The sequence below is a fragment of the Dermacentor albipictus genome, chromosome 4 (genome assembly GCF_038994185.2).
Source record: "Dermacentor albipictus isolate Rhodes 1998 colony chromosome 4, USDA_Dalb.pri_finalv2, whole genome shotgun sequence".
Lineage (NCBI taxonomy): Eukaryota > Metazoa > Arthropoda > Arachnida > Ixodida > Ixodidae > Dermacentor > Dermacentor albipictus.
This window is the reverse complement of record NC_091824.1, coordinates 125,062,694-125,075,732: the sequence shown is the minus strand read 5'-3', so window position 1 is coordinate 125,075,732 and position 13,039 is coordinate 125,062,694. Positions and strand designations below refer to the sequence as shown.

At 44.0% G+C, this 13,039-nt stretch overlaps 1 protein-coding gene across 1 annotated transcript in view; it reads left to right on the top strand.

The window, feature by feature from the left end:
• Positions 1-7,058: 7,058 nt before the first annotated feature.
• The window catches only part of Pldn (biogenesis of lysosomal organelles complex 1 subunit pallidin), a 31,066-nt gene continuing 25,085 nt past the window's right edge, over positions 7,059-13,039 (top strand). The window contains exon 1 of the mRNA XM_070537556.1: positions 7,059-7,188. The gene's annotated coding sequence lies outside the window, so the exon portion shown is untranslated. The remainder of the gene's footprint in view (positions 7,189-13,039) is intronic.

The following is a 13,039-nucleotide window of genomic DNA, read 5'->3' as shown; positions in this document are numbered from 1 at the left end:
CTTCTTCCTGATAAACAATTTATGAGCGCGAAGGCTTTGTTGCAGTAAGATTATTTAGGTTGAACATGTTGGTTCATCGCGTAATTGTGCAGCGAACAGATGTGGTTACCAGCACAGTTGTAGGAGTATTGCAGCTTGCTGTATAATTCTAATAGTTTCATATGCTCTTGCATGTGTTAAGCTATGCGTCAAGACAGCATGGCCAGCGAAGTGCGGGAGTGTTAATAAGAGAAGTTTCTCTTTAAGGAAGCCTGTGCTTGCTTCTTTATTTAAAGCGCCTGCGAGCGCTTTTTTTAGCTGCCAGTAGTCACTGACCATCAAACTCGCAGCAGACTATCTTCACTGAAGACGCGCTTGGGAAAGCTGGCTCTCGATCTTTTCCGGCCATACAGATTACTGTTTTAATGCTATTTACACGTCTGACCAGCTGCACGAAGATTCTCAGTATCTGTCGTGTGACACCGCACACCATCGCAGTACCTCTCAGCTATAACGCCGGGGCCCTAGTAGTCTTTGAGCTACCGAACGTACGCACGAAGTACACATGTCCGCTTTCGAGCCGTTCCGTCGTCTGCATTCTGGGCACTCCGACTTTTCTGCCTGCATGTTCGTTATATGACATTATCTGCCGTCGGGGACTGTGGTTCATGAACTTTCACTTCTCACTCCTAAGCATTTCAACGTAACTGATCTCTAGCGTTTGCATAACGTTCCTACTGATGGACCTCTCAATGTCCCCCGCACGTGTACATGAACACGCATAGCGCCCTTGTTCTGGGCGGACCAGAAGGGATACGTTGCTGCCCTTGAACACTTCCAGTTCCACAAACGGCCCCCTGGGTTCTTCGCTGGCAGGTTGCACCTTAATGCATCCTACAGCGATAAATAATTGGGGCAAGTGATGATGATAAATGCTACGAATTTGGCCCAAACGCAGTGTTGTGGATAAGCCAATACTGGGGTGGTTATTATGATAACAAAATATAAATGGAAATACAAAAGAAATCACTCATGAAACAAACAAAATAATGCAGAATAGACAAGACAAGAGAATGGAAATTATTAGCTCTTTTTTTTTTTTTTACTATGAACTACCCACTTTTTATCAGCGTTTGTACATATCCTCCTCTTGCAGACACATGCCTCTTCTGTTCTGTTCAAGTATTGAACTGAAATGAATTCTGGGGTTTTACGTGCTAAAGCAACGATTTGATTATGAGGCACGCGGTAGTGGGAGACTACGGATGAATTTATTACCCCAGGGAATCTTTAACAAACCCCCATTGAACGAGATACGGGCGTTATTGCATTTTAGCCCCATCGAAATGCGGCCGCCGCGGCTGGGATTCGATCTCGCAACCTCGTACTTTGCAGCGCGACACCATCGCCGCTAAAGCCACCGCGGTGAGTTCCGTTCAAGCATAAGAACATAGAATGCGCTCAGTGCAGGTCACCGAAGCCGATACCCAAGGAAGCTGCGAGCGCTCCTTGTATATATGCATACGGGCCGGGCGGGTGTCGTGTTCTCCGTCGCCGGCGATCCTAGTCGGAGATGATTGCGCGGCGGCACGGAATCGACGTGTCAGCAAATTTCTCACCACGTATAACACACGGGGATCGAGCGCAGCGGCCGTCTAATGTTTCAAAGGAAAACGTACCTGCGAATCTGTTGATCGAGACGTTGTAATTTACACGCAAAGCGACGTTCATACGCGGATTTCCGAGACGCCATTTTTCCTGCCTTGCTTTTCTATGCCACCTGTAGGAGAAATGAAGTTTGTGGCCTCCTCAGCGCGCTCGTTAAAGCGCTCCTGTCGCCGACGATCTCGAAACAGCGTCAGCTTTCCTACGAGTACGTGAAAATGAATACAGCGAACGAGCATTCGTCCACATTTCCTAATACCGGCAAGTGTAGAAAGGAAACTACAAGCCAACAAGCTACTCTATATTCAGCAATATTGCTGAATACAAACTGCCTACAAACTGCCTACAAACTGCCTATGTTGCCTACAAACTGCCTTGCCTACAAACTGCCTATGTTAAAAAGAAACGATGATATCATCGTTTCTTTTTAACATAGGCAGTTTGTACTCGCATATACCACAATTTCCGATAACGTCTGATGGTGATTGTAGCATTGCAAGCAAATTATATGCGAATCTGTAAGGTACTAATAGAAGCGTGACAAAATGTTTAAGGTTTGCGCCTGACTCAGCTGTAACATTCTGATGGCTTCTGTTTTGTTAGGAGGCATCGTCTGAAGCGGAGAAAGTAGACTCTGCATGAATGACTATTTCACCAACCCTGAACACTTTCTTTTTCGGTTTTACCGCGTCCTTTTCTCATTTGACGATATTTTACACAGTTTATATTTTGTGTGGTGACCGCAATAACCGTTCACATATTGCGGCAGGCAAAACAGGAGCAAAACTGTCGCCGCTGCATGCCCCCCCCCCCCCAAAAAAAAAGAAAATATTTCGTGAGCAACGAAAAAAAAAACACCTAAATATAACGCCTGGTGTGCCGCTGAAACAGGCACGTCACTGGAAGATATAACAGCTATGCAGAGCCAAAGCAGTCCGTATTTCGTTCTATCGGGAGAGAAACAGGAAGCGCGCGAACTATACTGAAGGACGTTTGAAAGGTTATTTTACGTTCGCATATATAGTCCCACCATCCACTGCGAGCAGGGAAGAAGCCGGAATTTTAATACTATTAGCATTCTTAAGATATTTCACGCACTTCCTGGTATATGGCTGTCCATCTATCTACCTATATATCGTTGTGTCTAGCCATTATCCCGCCAACTTGAGTCCATGGCCCACGGGGTGGAGCAGTTCCCTCAGCTGCTGTGCTGAGATAGCGAAACACATTAAAATGTCTCAGGTGGTATAGCGAAAGAAAATGATATGACAATTAAACAGGGACGTGCGAATATATCAAACTTACGAATAACGAATCGAATAGCGTCTTCGAATCGATTAGGTCTTCGAATCGAGTGTGCACTATTCGTAAATATGAATATTTTTGAACAGCCTTTGAATATTTCAAAACATCGAGTATGCGCAATCAAGCATAAATTTGGAGCAGAAGTTTGCTAAATTTCATCCTCGCGGGCCTATTAATGGCACCGAACGTGAGAACATAGGTAGTGGTGCCGATTGCATTGATATGGGAGCCGGACTTTACCGTCAGTGCCATGATAATTCGCACTCTCCGAAGACTTCTTTTTGTATGCGAACCAACAGCTTATATCTTTTAATTGTTCCTTTCGTGCTTTTAATGAACTGCGTTTCATAACGTGCAATTTAATGGCACAAGCTTGCTAACGTTATGAACACTAGTACGTTAACATTTTATAGTAACTGCTAAAACAGCCGTTTATAATTCGATAACTTCTCGAAAAGTATTCGATATTCGATTCGATTCGCTTCTGGCACTACTCTATTCGTGTTCAATTCGGGTTTAAAAATGAATATTTGCACACCCCTACATTTAAACAAAATGGAAAATAAGACGCTCGGTCAAAGGGCATACACATAATAAACTGATATTTCTATTTTTCTAACCACAACAGTTGAAATTAATTGCATTCGTTCGTGTTCCAAGATTTGGCCGAACGTCGCCATCTCTTGACTTCTGCAATTGCTCCGCTCAAAGCCCCCTTTCCTTCGTCAGTACCACGTCATTCCAGACAAGAAATGTGCACGCCAAGTTTCTCAGTTAATCAGCGTCCGCTAAACTACACGCTGCGGCAATGCTGCTCAAAACCCACTTCCCTTTCGATGCTTTTCGCATGCTTCGGTCATTTTTTCGCTGCCTCGCAGAAGATGTGGCTTAGCATTGACTAACAAGAAAGCGCGGATGTACACGGCAACACTTCACGTGTTTCACACGTGAAATGTTCGTTAGTGCCCGCGGTTCGCATGGCGATGATACGATTCACTTGTTTAGGAAGTCTCAACAGTTGCTGAACGTATTCTGAAGCTTCATTTTAACCAAGTGATTGGGTAAACAAGAAAGGTCCCACGCTGCTGCATTTAAAGATACAACTTCCACTTGCATCGTGCTCTTTTAGTCATTGACCACTGCCGTTAAGGAACATTCACTTCTGTTCGTAGGCTTCTGCTCCTTGAGTAGACGTCTTTTGGATGGATTTAGCTCTAATTGAAATCGGAATATCCCCACGGGTTATGACCGTTTCTTTACCTGAACATAACGAAATATCAGAAAACATTTTCATTGAAAAAGAATGGAGAGGGAAAGTTCATACTGAATATGCCTACTTTCAGAAATGATGAGGATAGAAAATATGGTAGGGTGGTATCGTAGGGTAGGTAGGGTAGGTAGAATATGGTAGGGTAGGTAGGGAATGTGGTTAGGGTGGAAATTATCCTGTACGAGTCGTGCGCTGACCGAACAGCACAAAAAAAGAACACAGGACGAGCGATGTCGTTCCCATCAAATCAAATCAAATTAAGTTTATTTTCATTCTGTCAAGAGACAGAAAGAAGGACTGTCACAAAACATGGTTTTTTTAAACAGCTTGAATAGTTTGCAGCCCCATAGACAAAAAGTAGGAACCGTAACAGCACTATGGTAAATAAAGAAAAGAAAAATCGGCATGTAACAGACAGCCTACTACAATAGAGCATGCACAATAAAATATGGAAATGCAAAGCTAATACTTAGTTGCAAAAGATTTTAATAAATTATTACAATCTGCATAATAGAAAAAAAATGAAGTTGAAGAATTTTTTTTTAATCTGAATACTATCTAGCTGCAAATATCTAGAACAAATACATTGAATACAGCGAAAAAAACAGTATAGAAATCAACTTGTTATAAACAGCTACATGCAACCAAATAAAACAATTAAACACAAGAGTCTCGATTTGATGCTGATACAAACTGCAAAACAGAAACAAGTGCTAAGTAATCGAAATCTCAGAGTTATACGTCACTGTATGTAATTTGTGGATGTGCTGGTATCAACAGTTAAGCAAGTCAAAATTGTTAAGGTCATAGTGATTTAGAAGGGAGGGAAGAGTGTAAGAGAAGCGCTGTTTTCTGGAGTTTAATCGTACTGCGTCTACCTTCCAATTTTCTCCATGACGTGTGCGATAACTTAAATGTCTAACTCGTAAGTTGGATAAAACCAGCAAATTTGTTATGTTATTGCGAATTTCTAATTTGAATTTCCTGCTTAACGTATAATTGCATATCTGGCGTACCTTAACTATTCCTGAACTGCCGAGTAAAACGTTAGTAAATTACGCAAAATTCACATTGAATATATATGTAACACATTTTTTTAACGAAGTATATCTGACTAGGATTAGTGACCGTATTTGCACCCCATACTAGTGGGCAATATTTTAAACGAGAGCAAAAGAGCGAGTGATAGAACAGAAGCTTGATTCCTTTGAAGCAAGTATCGAATCCCACCAATTACACCTATCATCTGAGCTAATTTCTGGACCAGGACTTGTCTCACGTGGCGATCCCAGCTCCTATATGCGGGAAACAGTTTTGCCCAGACATATAAAATGGGGAAGAGGTTCAATAGTGTGAGCACTCAGTACTATTTATGTCTTGATAAGATGGAATTCTTTTATTCCTTGGTCAGAATATAACAGCTTTTTATTTCATTTTCGTGAATACGCATATCATTTGCTGTTGACCATCTCTCTAGTAAATGTGCGAAACATAACTAACCATTATATTAACTTTCATTGACTACGAGAAAGCGTTTGATTCAGTCGAAACCTCAGCAGTCATGCAGGCATTACGGAATCAGGGTGTAAACGAACCGTATGTAAAAATACTGAAAGATATCTATAGCGGCTCCACAGCTACCGTAGTCCTCCATAAAGAAAGCAACAAAATCCCAATAAAGAAAGGCGTCAGGCAGGGAGATACGATCTCTCCAATGCTATTCGCAGAGTGCTTACAGGATGTATTCAGAGACCTGGATTGGGAAGAGTTGGGGATAAGAGTTAATGCTTATACCTTAGTAACTTGCGATTCGCTGATGATATTGCCTTGCTTAGTAACTCAGGGGACCAATTGCAATGTGTGCTCACTTATCTGGAGAGGCAAAGCAGAAGGGTGGGTCTAAAAATTAATCTGCACAAAACTAAAGTTATGTTTAACAGTCTCGGAAGAGAACAGCAGTTTACGATAGGTAGCGAAGCACTGGAAGTGGTAAGAGAATACATCTGCATGGACAGGTAGTGACCGCGGATCCGGATCATGAGACTGAAATAATCAGAAGAATAAGAATGGGCTGGGGTGCGTTTGGCAGGCATTCTCAGATCATGAACAGCAGGTTGCCATTATTCCTCAAGAGAAAAGTGTATAACAGCTGTGTCTTACCAGTACTCACGTACGGGGCAGAAACCTGGAGGCTTACGAAAAGGGTTCTACTTAAATTGAGGACGACGCAACGAGCTATGGAAAGAAGAATGATGGGTGTAACGTTAAGGGATAAGAAAAGAGCAGATTGGGTGAGGGAACAAACGCGAGTTAATGACATCTTAGTTGAAATCAATAAAAAGAAATGGGCATGGGCAGGACATAATGAGGAGGGAAGATAACCGATCGTCATTAAGGGTTACGGACTGGATTCCAAGGGACGGGAAGCGTAGCAAGGGGCGGCAGAAGGTTAGGTGGGCGGATGAGATTAAGAAGTTTGCAGGGGCGACACGGCCACAACTAGTACATGACCGGGGTAGTTGGAGAAGTATGGGAGAGGCCCTTGGCCTGCAGTGGGCGTAGCCAGGATGATGATGATGATGATGATGATGATGATGGAGAAGAAGAAGAAGAAGAGAACATTGGGTTACAAAGGCAACAATTCGCAATAATTACGCATGTGCAAATTTTCTTACTGATTGACTTACTGTTTCGTCGGCTTCGGAAGGCTACGATTGCTCGAATATTGTGAAATATGAAGTGTGAACGAAAAACAGTTAAGCCACAAGAACGTCTGAAGTCACATGCACGAAGACAAGACAAATCCGTGCGCTATACCCATCGTTCCCATCGTAGGTGAACGACCTCAGCGCCAGAGCTTCCTCGTGTAATTTTTGCAGGAGTCTCTACATCTTCTACGCAGAGCTCCCACGCGTCGTGCAGCGCACCACTCGTCCAAGCCACCGCTCCAACTACAAGCGTTCGACGAGGCGAGTCGAAAGAATCGCTCCGACTTGTCGCCGCAGCGACGCGCGCCTTCGCAGACCGCTTTCGCAATTCAATGGCCGTAAGGAAAGCCACGCCCCGACAGACAATCTTATTAGCCAGTCGCGATGTCCCATTCGATGCGCGACCGCTCTTGCTCGGTGATTAGGTGTCGCGAACAACCGTCTCGCGTAACCTCGAATTCGCTCGCTCGCGAAGCCGCAGATAACTTTGCACGCGTTGCTGTATAGCCGGCGAATCCGACCGACCGCGAAATTTTTCTGCGTCGTCGGTCGCCGAGCGTCTTATACAACAACGCAAAGCCGCCACTAACGAGCTTCGTCAAAAGCAATAACAGCGAGCGAGGGGGAGACGCCTCGAAAAGTCCGATGCCATCGCACAAGGACTCGAGGGTACCGATGCACAGCCTCGCGTTTTGTATTCAAATTTCGCGCCCTCCTCTCCCTCTTTCTCCTTCATTCCATGGCACAGCGCCAGTACCAGAGGCTGCGAAGGAAACTTTTTAATTAGAGTCGTTACCAGCCTGTTCGAACGCATCACGCGCATGAAAGATTCGCGTGGGTTTTGCGGACCGCGCGTAGTGGTATGAACGGACATAGGATGCGAATGGCGGCTGCATCTCGTAAGCAGCTTCCCTGCGCCTGTTTCGGTCGGCGAGCGGTAGCCGCCCACAACTAGTAATTCCGCGTTGTCGCGAAACGCACCTCCGACGAAGAAAATAAGCCAAACGAAAACCGGAATGTCTTACTTCCGCATTGTGGAGGTGGTCACGCAGTGTGAACTCGGATTAACGACTCGTGTCCTTAAATTCTCTCTGTTCCTGGCTCGTGTGCATTGTCACGTTAGTATTGTGAAGGCGAAGAATGGGAGTATGGCGAAAAGCGTTAGTCAAGAAGTTAACTCTTCTTCTTTTGTGCGCACAGAAAGACAGGCAATGATCAAAGTACAACGATAGCACCGGGCACAGTAGTCGAATGAACTCTCGGGTCATATCCGTCCTCTGTATACGTATCGTCGTACTATATTCCAGAGTAATTGCTGGCGCTCGCGTACATTGCCGAATGTACAACACTGTTCGCTTAAAACGCGCAATCTGATTAGACCAATCTCTTTCATGGCTACATAGAACGGCGACAACATTCTATGTATCTCGCGCGCATTCGTTTATCTTTCGTATTTTTCTCGTTCACCTTCTTATTCTCCTTTTCTGTTTAACCTTTAATGTCTATCCGGACGCGTAAAGCACTCTCGGCAGTGGCTGTCTGAATTACGAATCGTATTAATCACGCATTCGCGATTACACCGCGAACTTTGTCGGCATACACCTCAACGTGGGAGTCTGCCACGCGTCAACTCACGCTCGTATCGATTGACGTTTCGATAGGCGTAGACTCGCCGCGTACGCAGCAAGAACGCCTGCAAAGATATAGCCACGGCGACTGCAATTAACGATACCCGCTTGTTGTGCGCTCGCCTGACCGAGAAAACAGCGTCCTTGTCAGAAGCGAGTATTGTTTCTCCCCGCATAGCTGGACGCGAATCGAACGAGGCAGAACCGAGAGGGCTTAACGACGTGCTGCAATTTAGATGCAGGAGGAGAGCTATACTGTGGTTGTGCCCAAACGTGTACGGCGCTTGCGCCTGTCACGGGAAAGAGTCGTATTGTTCGAAAGCCTTTATTTATCTTAATTTTTTTCATTTTGATTCGACCTTCGTTTGCATAGGCTAGTGACACCATCCATCACGTAACGCGCTTTTTACATTATTTCCTTTCTTTCCTATGCCTCCAGTTGCCTAGACATCCTGAATAATAAAAATAAAGAGCTCACTTATCTATGAAGTTATAGGCAGTTCTTGGCCATGCAAGAAAGTGTGCAATAAATGATAGCCGCAACGAACCGTCCACATAAAATGCCCTTTTACCTCTCTATTTAGGCTCGCATATGTGAATCTCACACCTACGCGTAGCGATAGCAAGAGGGGAATCATGTAATGAAATTTAGCTTTGTCTCGCATTACATCGGGCTCAGTTTACGATTCATTACGTGTGCCAGTCCTTGAGATAAAGGAGCTCATTTTGGTCAGAACTAATTTACGTCAATTTCATTCATTTTTTATCATTCGTTCTGCCAAGCTTGGCTGGAGCCGGCGATATGGCACGATAACGTCTTCATGCTAGTCATCCGCAAATAGTAAAGCGAATGCAAAGTGGAAGAAATCACTAAAGTGTTAACACGGCCCCTGGAGCCATGTTTCCTAAAGTACTTCATAACACACCCGCCGTCATCGGAATTGGTCATCTGGCAGCACAAATGAGATGAAACGAATGGAATCGAAGGAAGCATTTTCTTACGAAATGCGGTCCCTTGTGTCGGTTTCTAGCCTTGGCGCGCGTAAAACAGAACTCTGCGATTGACCAGCAACTTGACGAAAGAAAAAAAATTAGTTGTAGCGAAGAAGAACCTCTGGCGAGCCAGACTCCTCACCAGCATTTACGTTCGGTGTCAGCTCTGGTTGCTCGCAGGGTAACACCTCTGCAACGAGTTCAACCTCTCCCGTCGTTCGTACCCTGTAAATAAACACCTTAACAAAGCAATTAAATAAAGCTCTACGTAAACATCTCGTTTTTATTCTCATATTAATGACGCCCCTCTTTTTATGATTGTGTCAAGCGACACAATTTAGATACTTTCCTTTTACTTGATTGGACAGGCTTCTTCGTTTTCAACATCTGCTTATTAAATATCGAGCGATTTAAATTGTGGGATTGTTCTGTTAATGTGTTCACCATTTAGTTGTGACAGTGAAGACATCACGACAGGATTTTTCTTCTCTCTGTTGTCCTGATAATTTTTTTTAATATTCCATTGTAGTGCGATCGCTAACACTTCAGGCTATATAAGGCGGGCTCGTAGTTGACTTATAAACGCACTTTGTGTTCCAGTGGTTAAAAAGAAGGGCTTGACGGAAGAAAAAAGACAAACAGAAAAGAGGCTCGCCGTTTTTTCCCGCCTGTCTCCTTGTTTTCCATTTACTTTTGTTTACCCCCGCAAAACTTATACTCCAGGCAAACTCAGTTTGAAACCAAAGCACCACATAAAAGGCGTCCGTGGCTGTTTACCGCGATTGCACAAGGCAGTTTTGCGTCGGGGCGCGTTTAGTCAGGAACTCTCTAAATATAGTGCAGGGCAACCTGCAAGCTCAAACTTATCATTTTTAACCCCATGTTCGAATCTAAAATGAGGACGCCTAAGTTGCAGACGTTAAGTCAAGAACTCTCTAAATATAGTGCAGGTCAACCTGCAAGCTCAAACTTACAAGTTTGAACCCCGTGTTCGAATCTAAAATGAGACGCCTAATGCAGACGTATTCTGATGAAAAGCGAAAGCTAATCTGCAGGTTCTCAGAGTGTAAGACACTGTCAACATTCCACTCGACGCACGAGCGAGCGTTCTGAAGGCGACAAACCGCACCCGCGGGGCGAATCTTCAATGAGAGGAACTCCGACGCAAGCGCTGCATTACGCGAACCTCTTTTCAGTATTGTGTTGAACAAGAACAAGGAAAAAAAAGCCATAAACAATTTCCGCAATCGACATAATAAAATAGGCACGGATGTGGGCTGATAGAAAGGAAAGACAAACTTACGTGCCGCTCTCGTAAACAAAAGAAGACTAAATAAATAAAGAGTGCAGAAGAAGTAGAAGGAAGAAATTATATAGAAGTGTATAGAGGCTCGCAGAGGGAAACAGAGCGCACGGTCATGAAGCACGAACGCAGCGGGAGGCATTACCTGATCTAGTATACATGTATCTGCTATGGCAGAAAAGTGAATGCTGTATAAAAATAGCACTCTAAAACGGAAGAACGCGAACTATGCGGGCCGCGGGGAGCAGGAAAGAAAAATATACACGCAAAGCAGAGTGAATTCTACATACCCAGTGGATAGTCCTACATTTTTCTTACTTCTCACGTGCCTCCTCAAACAACGCCTTCACCGAGTGAGAAGGAAAGAAAAAGAAAAGAACAAACCGAAGGAAAGTTGAGAGTCTTCGCGAGGTAGAACGGAAGCATATGTGAACTCGTTTGTGCCGCCTGCTACGCACCTCACAACTCGTACGACCGGCCCTAGTAAAACGCACCACAAATTTTACAATGCTGAGAAACACCTACAGACCACGTGCACTGGCGCGCTTGCGCTTATTCAGCGTGTCAGTGGAGCACGGTGTGAGACTGGGCTAGTTGGTTATCCATGATGCGCGATGAACTCAGTGAGAGAGAGAGAGAGAGAGAGAGAGAGAGAGAAAGAGAGAGAGAGAGAGAAAGAGAGAGAGAGAGAGAGAAAGAGAGAGAGAGAGAGAGAGAGAGAGAGAGAGAGAGAGAGAGAGAGAGAGAGAGAGAGAGAGAGAGAGAGAGAGAGAGAGAGAGAGAGAGAGAGAGAGAGAGAGAGAGAGAGAGAGAGAGAGAGACGTTTAATGAAAGGAAAAGTGGTGAGGTTGGCCGGAGGATCGCGTCTTTTGCCTATTGGAATCTATGCGAAGATAAGCTTCCGTGAAGTGACTAATTAAGCGCTGTAAAGACTATTCACGTTCTGCACCGCGTTTTGCAGCATAGGGATTACGCGCCTGCACGAAAAGACGGCAATACGAGGAGACCCTCACCACGCGATCCACTTGACTCACGCGACCCCCGTGATCGCGCATTATACCGGCGTCACACGACCACTTTAAATCGCGATCATGCCCGATCCTAATCGAAATTCTCGACCGCGATTGGCTCCTCCGCGCAGTTTGCGAAGGCGTCAATCATTCGAAGGAGCATAGTTTTCATTTGACCACCTCTGTGGTCGACCCATCTTTTGCACTGTCTCCAGAATCCGGCCACATAATTGGGCGAGAAACCAATAGAGTAGACGAGCCACAACTCGGGGAACAAGACGTAAAAATATGCGCCTGACTAAAAAAATTGTGCGTTGCTTAGAGATGTATTTATTGCAGTTAAAATATGTATATACTGTTCGTTGTTTCATTGCATTATCCTGTAGAGAATAGACCCAGCCAATGGTTTGGGAAAGACCGCTAGGAATGTTTTGCTTCAACAAAGTAAATTAGAGGTATTCGAGACAAGAGCTATAGCTATAGTATTCGACAAGAGCTATAGCTCGGGGGTTCCTATCTAAATACACGCGAAAAGAGAAGTCGTTTTTCTCGGCAACCACTACACAAAATTTCATAAAGCTTGTTGCACTTAAATAAAGAATTTAAAATCTAGGGAGTGTTGGTAGCGAAATTTTGATTTAGACCGGCAATGCTTTTGTAAAAATTGTCAAAAATAACTAATTTCCAGAAATCAAAACTATAAGGTTGACAACTACGTAACTCAGCAATAAAACATGATATTACAATTTTGTAGCTTTCATCTAATAGTACATCTAAATCGAAAAAAATATAGTATTATACATGGCTATCAAATATACCGCAAATATGTCAGTAGGGCTTTTGCATAGCCCTTGTAAACAATGTAACAAATTCACGTATGATATCAATTAAAATACCAAGCTTCTCGCTTTGGATGGCTTAACGGATGCTGTATACAGGATTGCGATATCTTTTCTTGGTGCAGAGGTACGAATTTGTAAACATCTTGGTTCTATCTTATTTCAAACTTACGAATTTTTCAAAACTCATTTTAGAACATTCAAGCCCTAATTCAAGATTCCGCTTCCAACAGTCACTACAATTTAACTTTCTCTGTCAAATACAACAAACTTCAATAAAATCGATCCAGGGGTTATCTCAAAAAAGCGTTTCCGTGTTTTACATGTCTTTGAATAGGC